Source organism: Prenolepis imparis, unplaced genomic scaffold (genome assembly GCF_030444845.1).
Source record: "Prenolepis imparis isolate NDT839.2.m4 unplaced genomic scaffold, iyPreImpa1.0 SCAF_8, whole genome shotgun sequence".
NCBI classification, from domain to species: Eukaryota; Metazoa; Arthropoda; class Insecta; order Hymenoptera; family Formicidae; genus Prenolepis; species Prenolepis imparis.
In genome coordinates this window covers 7,403,586-7,416,481 of record NW_028141166.1, presented here as the reverse complement: position 1 = coordinate 7,416,481, position 12,896 = coordinate 7,403,586, and the positions used below count along the sequence as shown (strand labels likewise).

The window sequence follows — 12,896 nt, the reverse complement described above, 5'->3', positions numbered from 1 at the left end:
ACTGAGTGTAGGTGTAGATATGTATTCCGTAGTCTCGAACGGTTCTCATGATTAGTGCGTGTATCGTGCAGGAAAGTTTAAGTGGTTTGAATGCGAGTCACACAGAGAGCGAGGCTTTATGAAACGATAATTGCGCGAATTATAAAATTGCAAATTATAGAGAGAGAAAGAGAGAAAGAGGCGGGCGACGTTTAACTTGTCGACGCGTGGAAAATAATCGTGCGAGGCACGAGAGATTGACAGGTTATCGCGCGCAATTCCGGGCTGGTCGAGATGGTGCGCGGCGCGCACTTCGCAGCGAACCGTAGCCGGCTGCGCGCGAGAGCTACGCGCATCGAGTCAGTTGCGCTCCGACCTCCGCCGCGGTTAGTTCTACATTGCTTCTCTCTCGGTCCATCTCTCTGTGCGCGTCGTTCTCGATCGGCGCGAGTGTTGTACGTATATACGAAAGTGAAGACGCGCGTACACACGCCGAGTAATAGCGCGAGTGTTTCTTTTTTACTCGGTTTAAACAGTTGGTGCAAAAAAGTACGAAAGTTCTTCACGCCGGCGAGACGTCGCACGTCGGAAAGCGATCGCCGGTGGATGCTTTTTACGTCCTCCCAGCTGTCGCGAGATCGTCTCAAGAACTGCTCGGTGAGTACGTGTCATGTATACTCGTGCATATACACGCACAGACATATGTGCGACGAACCCGGTGTAGCAAAAAGATTCAGGATTCCGGTGGAATTTGTACCTCAGGTGAGCAACGTACGGCGTGAACGTTGCGCTTTCAAATCGTGCGATCACGTGACTGCAAGTTTCTTTCGCGTCATTCGATACGCGCTTCCAGTGAAGTTGCCGCAGACGCGGCTTTGTAAAGCGCAACGTAGAAATATTTGATGAAATATTCCGTTGTCAGTCAGGCGCATATTGATTTTGCCCGTCTTTTATTTCACGCGAGAGAAAAATAAAAAAAAGAACGATAAAAGAATGTCCTCGGATATATGACTGCGTCAACGGATACGTCTAATCGTAATAGCGCATAAAATGATTAATTTTATTAAAATACGCGTGCAAATTTATTGCAAAACATGGCGTAACATGTCGCTTATAGTGTAAATAAAAATGTGTCGATAAAAATTATTGAAAAATTGCTGAAACTGTTTACAGAAAACTGTTCGTCGTCGGTTCTTTTTTTTAAGAAAAATATTTTCCAATATTTATCACACACGCGCGACGTGTCCCTTTTACATTTTCCACATCTCGAATGGACCGTTTTATATAGATATTTCAATAAACGATGAGAGATGGGAAGAGAACCTATTCTTAGAACCCGGTCAGTATTTTATCCGCGCGTTGCAAATTTAGATTGCTCATTTAAGCGTGCAAATTTTTCATATTCACAGAAGGCAAACATACGCTCCGAAAAATCGGAACGTGCACTGCCAGTCTTTATTTTCCGGACTGTAAATATGCTGACAAGGGTAGATTTTCGTGGCAAATAGAAGCGCGTATTCTATTTGTGTCAATATTCCCGAGTACGAGTGACTGTTGTAATTCTAGTATTAGTCAATGGGATTGTGGACGATCTTTTCTTCTTTTTCGTAATAAAACCGGTTATAGAATGTATTACACATAGTCTGATATTTTTGCATTGTTTCTGTTTCAACAATCACCAATCAATGTTTCATTTTTAATTAAAATATGTGGTCGATATATTTCAGTTCGCCTTTCATGTTATATGCACATGTGGAACGAGTGAGATGTTTTTTTTTATATTTATAATTTTATTCATTTATTTCATAAGCGAATGAGAAATAAAATAAAATAATATAAAATAAAAAAAATCTCTATTGTTTTAACTGAAAATGAAATGAAAGAGATATCAGCGTGTAAGGTTTTTGGTATAACAATCGCTAGTTAAATGTGCTTATCAGACAAATTCCGCAGATAATCCGGGAAAGTAGAAACAACGCGTACTCAGCGTTACGTGATCTTTTTCAGTCTTATTTAACATTGATTGTATATTTAATTGAAAAAGAAAAGAAAAGAGAGATACCATCACAAAAAATTGCGATGAGAACGTGAACCGAACGTGTTTTCCGATTTAAATACCCTGAAATCTAATTACACGCGTACTTGTTTTGACAATGCGCGGAGAAAGAGATTACGGACGATGGGAGGGAGAAAGAAATAGAGAGAATTCCGCCGGTTCTTTCCGGTTGTACCGGTTCGAGACGTATACGAAGCCTGTGAAGGAGACGCGCAAATAGACAGATGATCGAGACGGAGAGAGAAAGAGAGAAAGAAATAGTTGATTGATAAGAAATCCGTCGCGTACGACATCGTACAACTTCCTCTCGCTGTAAGTCTTCAGGTATTCAGAGATATCGATGCTTATATACTTGGTCATTGGCGAAAAATTAATTCTACGACTATATCTGAATCGTAAAATAAATCACATTTTTCTATTTTAAATATTCCGTCTAATATTTTCAATGTATAAAAATCTGCAAAACTTTGATTTCAATTTTCGATTCTCTTATACTATAATTACAATAATCATTGTAATCAATAAGAGTATTTACAGAGAGTTTCTGAGAGAATTTTCTCTTAAAATTTACCCTGAAAATCGTGGTAATCGTGGGACAATATGATGGTATATGGAAAGAGTTTTATGAGAATTTCTGTAATTAATATTTATCACAATAAAAAAAAAAAAAAAAAAACCAATCACAATAAAACATAAAACATGTTTGATTAATTTTACTAAACTGCAGTAAAATTAGTAAAATTAATCAACTATATTTTATATTTTATTATAATAGATATTATTTTTATTATGATAAATATTAATCAAAGAAAGTCTTATAAAATTCTTTCCATACTATATATTGACCCTCGATTACCATGATTTTCAGGGTAAATTCTAAGAGAAAATTCTCTCTGTGTAGAGATATTTATAATCATATCGGTTTTGCATAATTCTGGAAAAATTTGTCAAAAAAGAAAAAAATTACTGGTACAGAAAATTAATTAATATAAATTAATAAGTTGAGCAACTGCGAGTATTTTTTTTCTTAACATTTGGATATATAGTTGAGAAATTCAAGCGAGTAAAGCAGCGATTGTGAGATTAGTAAAGTTGTTATGTAAATTATGTATTTGTAAGCGAATTGAGTTGTACGCCCTTAAGTAATATGTCGAGCTTGTAAACTAAAACATCCCGCGGGTGTTCTACCTCATTGGAGTACCAAAATATGTATTCCGCATGAGTATTGGGCTACACATCGAACAGGCTTTCGCGTTAAAGCAACACGTTTGTGCAACACGCCGGCCCACGTGTGTGTCTCCCTTCCCATCCTCCCTTTCCTCTTTCTCTCGGGATATTGCGTGTCGGGCACAATTCGAGGTTTATTCGAGTCTCGGAATATCTCTTGTCGTTCCCGCTGAAGCTGTGGGAGAGCCGCTTCCTCGTAATATCCGTTATTCGGTTCCGCGAGCTCGGAAGTTGCTGCGAACATTGACGGGATTTATCTTTCCCTCGGCCAAAGTTGCCGGGGAAATAAGGCGAGCCTTCCGGTCGTCGCGTTGCTCGTCGAAGCGATGTGACGGGGTTCGAATTCAGGGTCTTATGAAAGAGCTTAGGCATCCTGTTCCGAGATTCATCGACGCTCGACAGGAGATCGTCGTTGCTCTATTCCGGGATTAAACCGGAATGCGATCGTTTCACGGAATTGTAAACAAGTAGTTTTAATTTGAGAGGGTATATGCATTTGTGTAAAAAATGCATAGTAGATAAATAGATTAATATTTAAAAAATATAGACATGACAGATATTATCTTATTAAATTATATATATTATACTTATATAAAATTATATATTGTAGAAGAGAATTTATATACAAAGCTCTTCGATATTCTCTAAAAAAATCTCTGAATGATGGTTGAAATACTTTTTGCCGATTTTTCATTAAAAACAACTCCGTTAATAAATTTCATAACAACATTATTTATTATTATCACGGATGAGAATATAGTTTAAGTAATTCATCGAGAATGAAATCTTGCATCGCGTACGATAATCGAGGAAGCTTAGAAACGTGTAACGCAACGTTGTTTGAGATTTGAGAGATTCCAGTTTGAAGATTGAAGACCGAGATTCTATTTTGCGGTTTCGCGGTGCGATGTTAAGTGAATCACACGGAATGAGAGACGGCTAAAACGCGGCGGAGTAATTTTCCCTCGTTATGCGGAGCATCATCGCGATTCGTCGCCGAAAGATTTTAGCGTGACGATTCAGCATAACAATTCTTTCGCACACGTTTCATATTCATTCGTTGTCAGCGAGGCCGACCCTTAAAATAATCTCCGCCGCGAATCTAGGCTGCCGCGCTTGAGAATACGTCGTATCGCGAATACGTTTCTAATTTGATTTACCTTGTTCTCTCGCCGACGCGGTTCTCGACGCGATAAATCCACACCGAGATGTAAGAGATCTAGGTTTAGCACTACCAACAGAATATTACAGATCGCGTCGACGGAAAGTAGTAATTTACACACTAATGGTCTCTAACGGCATTGTATCGGATTTAGTCTTCGGTGTGTCTCGTTATAACTCGATATATTTTTATGTAGAATAAACGATTTTGTTGTATACGACGTTTAAATAAATTCACGTGTTTTAATTTCTTCAGACAAAATAAAATTTTATATATTTTTAAATAAAATAGTTTTTATAATACAAAATCAGGTATGAAAAGGGCTTGATCAAAATATCAAAATAATTATCTGATTTTGTATTTATAGAGCCTTTTCAATTTATTATTATAATTTTTTTTAATTTTCTGAAAAATTGTTTTTGATGGAATTATTTTTCTCTAAGAAATTATGTTTTCGAAAAAGCAATCGTACACTGAGAGTTTTCTCTTAGAATTTACCCTGAAAATCATGGTAATCGTGGGACAATATGGTATGGAAAGAATTTTATGAGAATTCCTCTGATTAATATTTATCACAGTAAAATTAATCAAACATATTTTATATTTTATTATAATAGATATTATTATTTTTATTGTGATAAATATTAATCAAAGAAATTTTCATAAAATTCTTTCCATACCATATTGTCCCACGATTACCACGATTTTCAGGGTAAATTCTAAGAGAAAATTCTCTCTGTGTATGTGCGATAACATCTGAGAAAAACAACGTTCGATGTTTAGTACTGACAGAGTTGAGCTTTAGCTTAGGTGAGAAGAGCCGGTTGTACGGATTGCTAATAGTGATAGATTACGCGTTCAATGTTGCGCTCTTCGTCCTCCTTGCTTAACAGTTGCTTCACAGGTGCGATACATGGACGGAGTGCGCTCGTTCTCGGTGTCAAGTGTCTCGTTATCGTCGTTATCTGGCGCGTATTAGCTATATTCGCTTCATAGACGCACATCGCACGGCGCATGGCTGTCAGGCAGCTCGCATCCGACGAATTTCCCGCGACCTCGTGTTACGCGAAACAACGACGCGAAATTATACGTCGCTCTGGATTACACTTGAACGCAAATTTGCAGCTGAAAACTTAAATTAAATCCGTCTGGACGACGCCTTCTCTCGATTCAGAGACTCTGTTTAAAATTTAACTCCGACGGTGGAAAATGAATATTTCACGGCGTAAGGAACGCGAGATCACGGTGCGCGTTTGTGCTTTTATTTCCATTTATTCTCTTTCATGTCATCGAACCTTAATCAATTTCCGTTCCAGAAAAGATCCTGAAAGAGAGTTTTTCTTTTTTCCCCCTTTTTAAAGCTGATATTTTCGCGCTGCTCGAAATATCAAATATAAAAGAGAGTGTTCATTCTCTTTCGATATATATTTTTTTTCTTCGTATATATCTTGAACGCTACATTTCGCAATTTTCTCACCGCATGTACAACTTCAGAGATATCGATTGATATAGATAGAAAGAGATGTTTATCTTTATATTTCCGAATTCGTGAAATAAAATCTATAAGAAATTGTAAGCAAATTCGATACGACGTATCGGAATATATACGGAATCTGCATAATATATAACGGAGAGAGAATTATACTATTCTCGAACCATTACGCAGCTGTTCGAGCGATACGTGTCGCATCTTGCATTTGCGATTCAAGCTGGGAAGCGACACGTGTCCAAGCTTTGACACGCTGCTTCTCTCTCCTTAATTCGTCATGTTCGCAAATGTTTGTTGCCCGCGCAAAACGAGAGAGAGACTGTACATATATTCCAACGTTATACGTGCCGATGGTTTAACAATCCCTCTTCGGTTGCCGCGAGTATATACACGCTCGATCCCGAATATTTCGTTAACGCCGTTATTCGGCGAACGCATTGTATCGTGTCATCGGACAGTTCCGGAAGCTGGTAGCACCATTGTATCACAGATGCAAATTCGTTTCGTACTCATCGCGAACACCGGGAAAACGACGAATGCGCGTCTAAACGCGTCAACACGGGCGCGTTGTTTGCGCGCCGAGTTAGTCAGCTGTTCAATCGCGGAACGACATTTTTACGACTTTTCTCCCTTACATTTGTCGGCTTGCACGCGTCGTCGTTTTCCCGAAAACGGTGTCACGAAATTTACAGGCTTGTTTGCCCACCTTCGGCGCTTATCTTTCCCTCCTCCTCGCTGTTAGCTTCGTATCTTCTATACCTGAATATATTTGGCATCGATGTTCCGATATCTCCCTTTCCTTCTGTACCTTTTGTGTTACGTTCGCCTACCTTACTTGTCATTTTTTTATTCGTTGAATGCATGACTAACGTCGTGTTATTCATTCGCTGATCCAATCATGACGTGGCAAATTGAGCTCCTTAATCTCTTGGAATATAAATGTACATATTGTTAGAAAAAGAGAAAGCACGTGCGCGCGTGAATATTATATAACGTGTTATTCACATCGCGTAATATTTGTTAAATTAAATTAAGAGAAGTTTTTAAACGAATTTTATATATACAATGTATATATTACATCTTCGCTAGAATTTCGCGCCACTGAGAGAGATTTGCTTTGAAACTTATCTCGTATGAATCGATTCGTGGCTATTAATTTTGCATTCATATTTCACTGAATACAATCTCTATCTCTATTTCTCCCGCAACATACAAGAAATTAATTCAATTGTCCCCAGCCGCTTCGTTTTTGAGCAACATTGCAGAACAATCTCGTTATACCCTGGCAGTCAAATCGTAACTCGGAGGGTAATTTGTTTTTTACCTGTTGCGAATGCGATACAGATGAAAAGCAGGAGCGAGCTGGCTAATTTGCCTATGTTGCATCCATTCGTATCGTTGCTTTTTTTTCTAAATAATTGAAAGCCGGCAGATTGTGCTGCGCGAACACGGGGGGAAAAAAATCGATATACAACACGCAGAGCTTTTATCTCGAATAAAGTACGAATGAAGGCGAGACGTGCGTAATAAGAAAACGAGCTTACAATACGTATAAAGCCGATATTACATTTGTCGTACGACAAACTTTTTAAGCTCATTGATTGGCTACAAAATAGAGACTTCAGAAATTTTCTATACCGCAGCCAATCAATGCGCTTAAAAAGTTTGTCGTACGACAAATGTAATATTGGCCTAAGAATGCCGAATGTTGGAATATGTGTATAATGAGAAATCAGAAATCTATGCACTAAATATTAACTCATTTCCCTTAAACGCGATCGAAGTTTAAATAAATGCGATACATTCACGGCGAGGGCTTTCTTGGAAATCCCCGTAATTTCTGTTACGTCATGGTTCACGCGAGAAGAGGAAAGATGTGTAGATATAAGCGGAGGCTCGAGGCGAAACGCGATAGCGATCTCGCGAACTGACCCACATCTCCGCGGTTACGTCCACGCGACTTGGCTCTTAATGAAAGCATTAAAATTAAAAACGTCCGGCATTGTCCCCCCGAGGTTGACTGCATTCCAATTTCGATCCTCCGTCCGTGCATAGAATTGCGGAAGTTCTTTTCTCTCTCTTCTCTCTTCTTAACCCCGAACTTCGCTTCCTGAACGCGTAATGTTCTTAGGTCGCACTTAATCTTCTAATTTGCCGTAAAACTACGTGACCCGTGTAACGCTTCGTGTAACATAACGACCGATCATCGCGTTTTCTACCACCAACATAATGAAGTTCCTAAGATTGCGATCTTATTTCTCGTCGTCGTGAAAATCACAATAACTTCGTAAAAGATTGAACACTTGGGAAAATTGCGATGAGATGAAAGATCTTTTATATTTCGAAAAATATCATGAAACAGTTGAGTTTTGCACTTGTCTCGTGTTTTAGCGATTAATTCTCATGTTTCTAGGATAAATAAAATCAATAAGCAAACTACTAAAAATGTATATTACTAAAAAGAATTTTTTATTTTTTTTATAATAAAATTTTTGTTTCCAATAGGAATTGTAAAACATTGGATGTCGATATGAATAAAAGAATTGATTTTGAGTAAAATAAATTGAGAATTTTTAAATATCCCAAGAATATTATATAATACATGATTAATGGATGAATATTTTTCTAGTGACGGAAATAAAGAAAAAATATATCTCGTCGAGATAAAAGCCTTTTGTTAAGCAAAGTGCCTATAGAACGGATGCGTTGTGATTCATTAACGATACGATATGAGGTTTGCCTGTGAAAAATGACAAGTGACATTATACAGTCACTGATCGTCCATAATTAAGTGCCGAGAAATGTGATTCAGTGATTCACGATAAAAAGAATAAAAAAATTATTTTAGTAATATATATTTTTAGCAGTTTGCTTATTGATTTTTTCATCGCTCGTTCTTTGATATTTTTGTTTCATAATTTTCTAAAAATAACATTCGCTGTTCTTGTAAAAAAAAAAATTAAAAAAAGTAAAGATTAAAGGAAGTTTTAAGATAGAGGAAATTATCGCGAAAAGAAAGAGAATGAAAAATGACGTGTTAATTAATCGCACGATTAAAATTCGAACAGTTACATGTCATAAATTACGCGCGGGTATAAAATCGATACAACTGGAACGTAATGTCAAAATTGCGAGGGCTTTGATCGTTCGAAGCGGCGCTGCATCGGTTATTGCGTGCCATGCGTGCGGTAACATGGATTTAATGAAGCATTATCTCGCGCAATATAAAGGCGTTTGCAATATTGCATTGCCTTTCCATGCGGTGCGCATTGGCCGCGTGGGTTGAGCGGAATGATCGCTCGCGCGCGCAAAATGAAGGTGAATGCGCGCCTGTATAAAGTCCGTAACTAAAGCCGCAAGAGAGATTCCGTATATCTCATCGAATAGCGATGCTGTGCAGTAAACGGATAATATTTTATTTCACGATAAATCTATTGCATTTGGAGCAATCTTGTATTTGGAGCACGATGACGAGTTCGGCGCGTTTTAGAACAGAACTTAATCGGTTGATCAAACCCTTCACTAGTTCGATAGCCAAGTACGCGTGTAAACTCACGAAAATGCAACGAGGCATATCACATGCGCAATATTCGCTTTGAGCGAAACAGCTTGTGTCTCTCGAACAAGCACATTTATTTATTTATTTAACGGTTCCGGGTACACACGCAGAAAATTCGTGGTTTTCCGGCGAAATAAAACGAATATCCGCATCTCTCATTGTACGTGATCGATTTTCATTCGCGTTACACGGGACAGGATTGCATATATAAGATTCATTATATTGCGTTTGTGATTTCGCGCCTTTGTTTACATCGCAAAATTTTGCGCGCGGTATAGATTCATTGGCCGTTTATCGACTCATTGTTTCGTTCTAATATTTAAACATCATGCAAATACACCTAACAAATCCCGCATTAAACTGATTTATCACACTTTTGAATTGTGTATACTATTTCTCACTTTCGTTACTTTCATTTCTTTTTTGGAATTTAAATATCATTGCATAATGTCTATTTTATCTCGCTATAATATCGGCTGCATAATATTGGCTCACCGATATTTTTGTAACATTATATCTATCGCCTCATTATGTGCGCCTCGCGCGATATTCGCGATCATCTCTTTCGACAATACGAATATTTTCGCGGGACATTAATTAAAACATATATATCCGCGATTTACATCTCGTTAATTTTGTCGGCTTTACGGTTTCTCGATATCTGCGTGAGATCACGAATTGGTCGACGCTCGCCTGTTAATTACGCTAATAGTCTTTTGTATGCCGTTCGTTTCGCCGCAACCGCTGGTTACCCTTTAAATCTCGCCGATTCACGAATCGCCGCCTTAAAAGGCAATCTCTGCCCTTCTTTCTCTTGTTCTTTTTCGTCGCTCTCGTCGCTCTCATCCTTCCATGCAAATTTGCGATACGTTGCCTGCTTCCTCTAACTATGCCGCCAATTAAAACGCTCCTTTTCGAGCAGTAGCAGCGAGGGCTCGAGATATTCGGCACGCATATATGGGGTATGCATATATACCACAGATCAGATGAAAAAGGTAAATGCGATATGTTTGAAGGACTTTCGAGAATATTCGAGACATCCGAATAAACATTTGGAGGTCTTGAAATCCAAATACATATTTTTCTCTTCTTTTTCTTTTCAATTCGAAAAATACTTTTAAAATTAAATCGGGATGAAAAAAACCGCAAACGTTTGTTTTCTTCGAAACGATATGATCTTTGAAGATTTTTATTAGACCATACACATCGACGAAGGATTCGCGCATATAGGTCCGTTGAAAATATAGAATTATAAAAGTTATAAGATCTCTCTAAAATAAAGTTACGACAAGACTTTTTAAATGCTCGTGACATTGCGAAATTTTATGAACAAAGTTTATGAAAGTATCGTCGTGCATTGCGTTATACGATGTGTCTCGGTATCCTTTGTGCGAAACTTTTCAGTATTTTCCGATATATGCGGAGATGCATGATACTAATACGACTTACATAATTCATGCAAATCCACCTAGACTCATTATTTTTCTCAGGATAGGCAATGAAAAGCTTCTTTTCATCTCCTCTAAACAAACATATATATTTCATTGATATTTATATTTCTCGATATTAAAATGTTGAAAAATAAAAAGAAATTTGAACACACATACATATATATTGCAGCTCAATTAATGTAGATTTGCGGTAGAATTAATTCGGGATAGATGTAAGCTATTGAGTTTTAGTTTCGGCGGAAACAGTATTAAATAATTTCGTATCTTTCTGATCAGCGGTATCCACCAATTATTCAGTGCACATCGGATGAAAAATGAAACATGCGTACATATACATATTTATTTATTACCGAGTTATTGAAACAGTTTGCGTTCTATTTATAAATTTACAATATGAGAAAGAAACTTTTCGTTCGGAAAGCTAAAATCAATTTATCCTGTCCGAAATAAAAAAAAAACATATATATTTGTTTACCTTCTCATTTGAAAATCTACTCTTCCATTTATCAGAATAAAATACTGTTTTGCTAATCGAAGACAATAAACTTAATTTAATGTACGATAAATATTTTTCCGCGACCGCGAAGTCTCGAGAAACGTCGTATTGCATTAGCACTTTGATTAAATGCAACGCGAATTGCAAAACGATAATTACTCACCGTGAATTTACAACGAGAATCCAATTAAAGCACTTAAATTATCGTTAATCCTAATGCAGTATCAATTACATTTATGGATGCACACGTTGCACTTCTACCGAAGGTAATACAACGAGAGGAAGAGATACGAATCGCATTTAATGGGATCGTGAGTTTACATCTCGTAAAGACGGGTCGCCCATTCGGTGACCAAAGGGTAAAGCCTGTTAAGTGTTATGTGAGTGCGAGAGCGCGCGAGATGAAAACATCGTCTTTAATAAATATATGCGTGTTATATCGTCGTTGCGCGCCGCGTCATAAAGGCAGCCGATGAATTTATATGAGTCGGTGATTCGCTCACACGAGGCCGCGTGTGAATTTAATACTTTCGATCTCGTCGCGTGTGTGTTCCGACACTTCATAAATAATTCCGTTCAGTAATTCAAACACCGCGAACGAAGTTAGCCAATCGAAAGTTCGTACATCGCCAGAGAATCATGTGTAGGCGTGCTAAATAAATCTGTAAGATCCAGCACGTGTCATTCACGTTATTAATGTATGTATTTATATATCATGATTGATTTCTTTTCTTTTTTTTTATCGTCGCACGATATTATTTTTTTAAAATAAGATTTATTCAGCAGGAAGAGAAAATATATACAAATTCCTGATTTTATTAATTAAAAATAATTCAAAATAAGTTAAAATAAATTATTCATAAAATATATATGTTTATATTTAATTGAGGTTAAGACAATTATAGAGTGTTAATAACAAAAAAATGTTCGCCCTGAAAAGAGATCAATATTTAAATTTTGTGTGTTGTGCGATTTCTCATTATAAGTTCGTACACTTTGATCGCGAATAACATTATTAAATGAAATTAATCTCTATGATCAAATATTTAGATCTCGTTTGCTCTTCGAATTTCTCATTTTTATGCAAATAATAATTGCCTCGCGTATGAAAAATGACGGAATAAAATACATAGAGAGAAAGAATGAAGATTGCTTGAAATACATTTCGCGCATCGGCGACAATGAAAATTGAGTTAAGCAAAGTTTTACTATCAGTCTCCCGGTTAAATTAAATAAAGTGAAGCAAAATCAATATGAAGAGGGAAATGGTTGGGCGAAATTAATTGAAGACCGGAAGTGCCGTCGAAATCTGATTTAAGCTACTTTTTAATTCAGTTCATTCAAGTCACGTGCAAGGTATTACATGTCATTTACCACGAAATTAATATTTAATTGCAATGAAATTGCGCGCATTCTAAAATTAACACGTTCTAAAATTACGACTGTAATATTTGAAAGTAAAATTCTGGGAAAATTA

General features: G+C 37.1%; 1 protein-coding gene across 3 annotated transcripts in view; it reads left to right on the top strand.

Moving 5' to 3' along the window:
* Window positions 1-325: 325 nt before the first annotated feature.
* LOC145939962 (CD151 antigen) overlaps window positions 326-12,896 on the top strand; it is a 141,604-nt gene continuing 129,033 nt past the window's right edge. For 2 of the 3 annotated variants that reach the window (XM_083044641.1, XM_083044639.1), the window contains exon 1: window positions 326-636. The gene's annotated coding sequence lies outside the window, so the exon portion shown is untranslated. Of the gene's footprint in view, window positions 641-12,896 lie in introns of all 3 variants that reach the window. The other variant, XM_083044640.1, reaches the window with a different exon arrangement.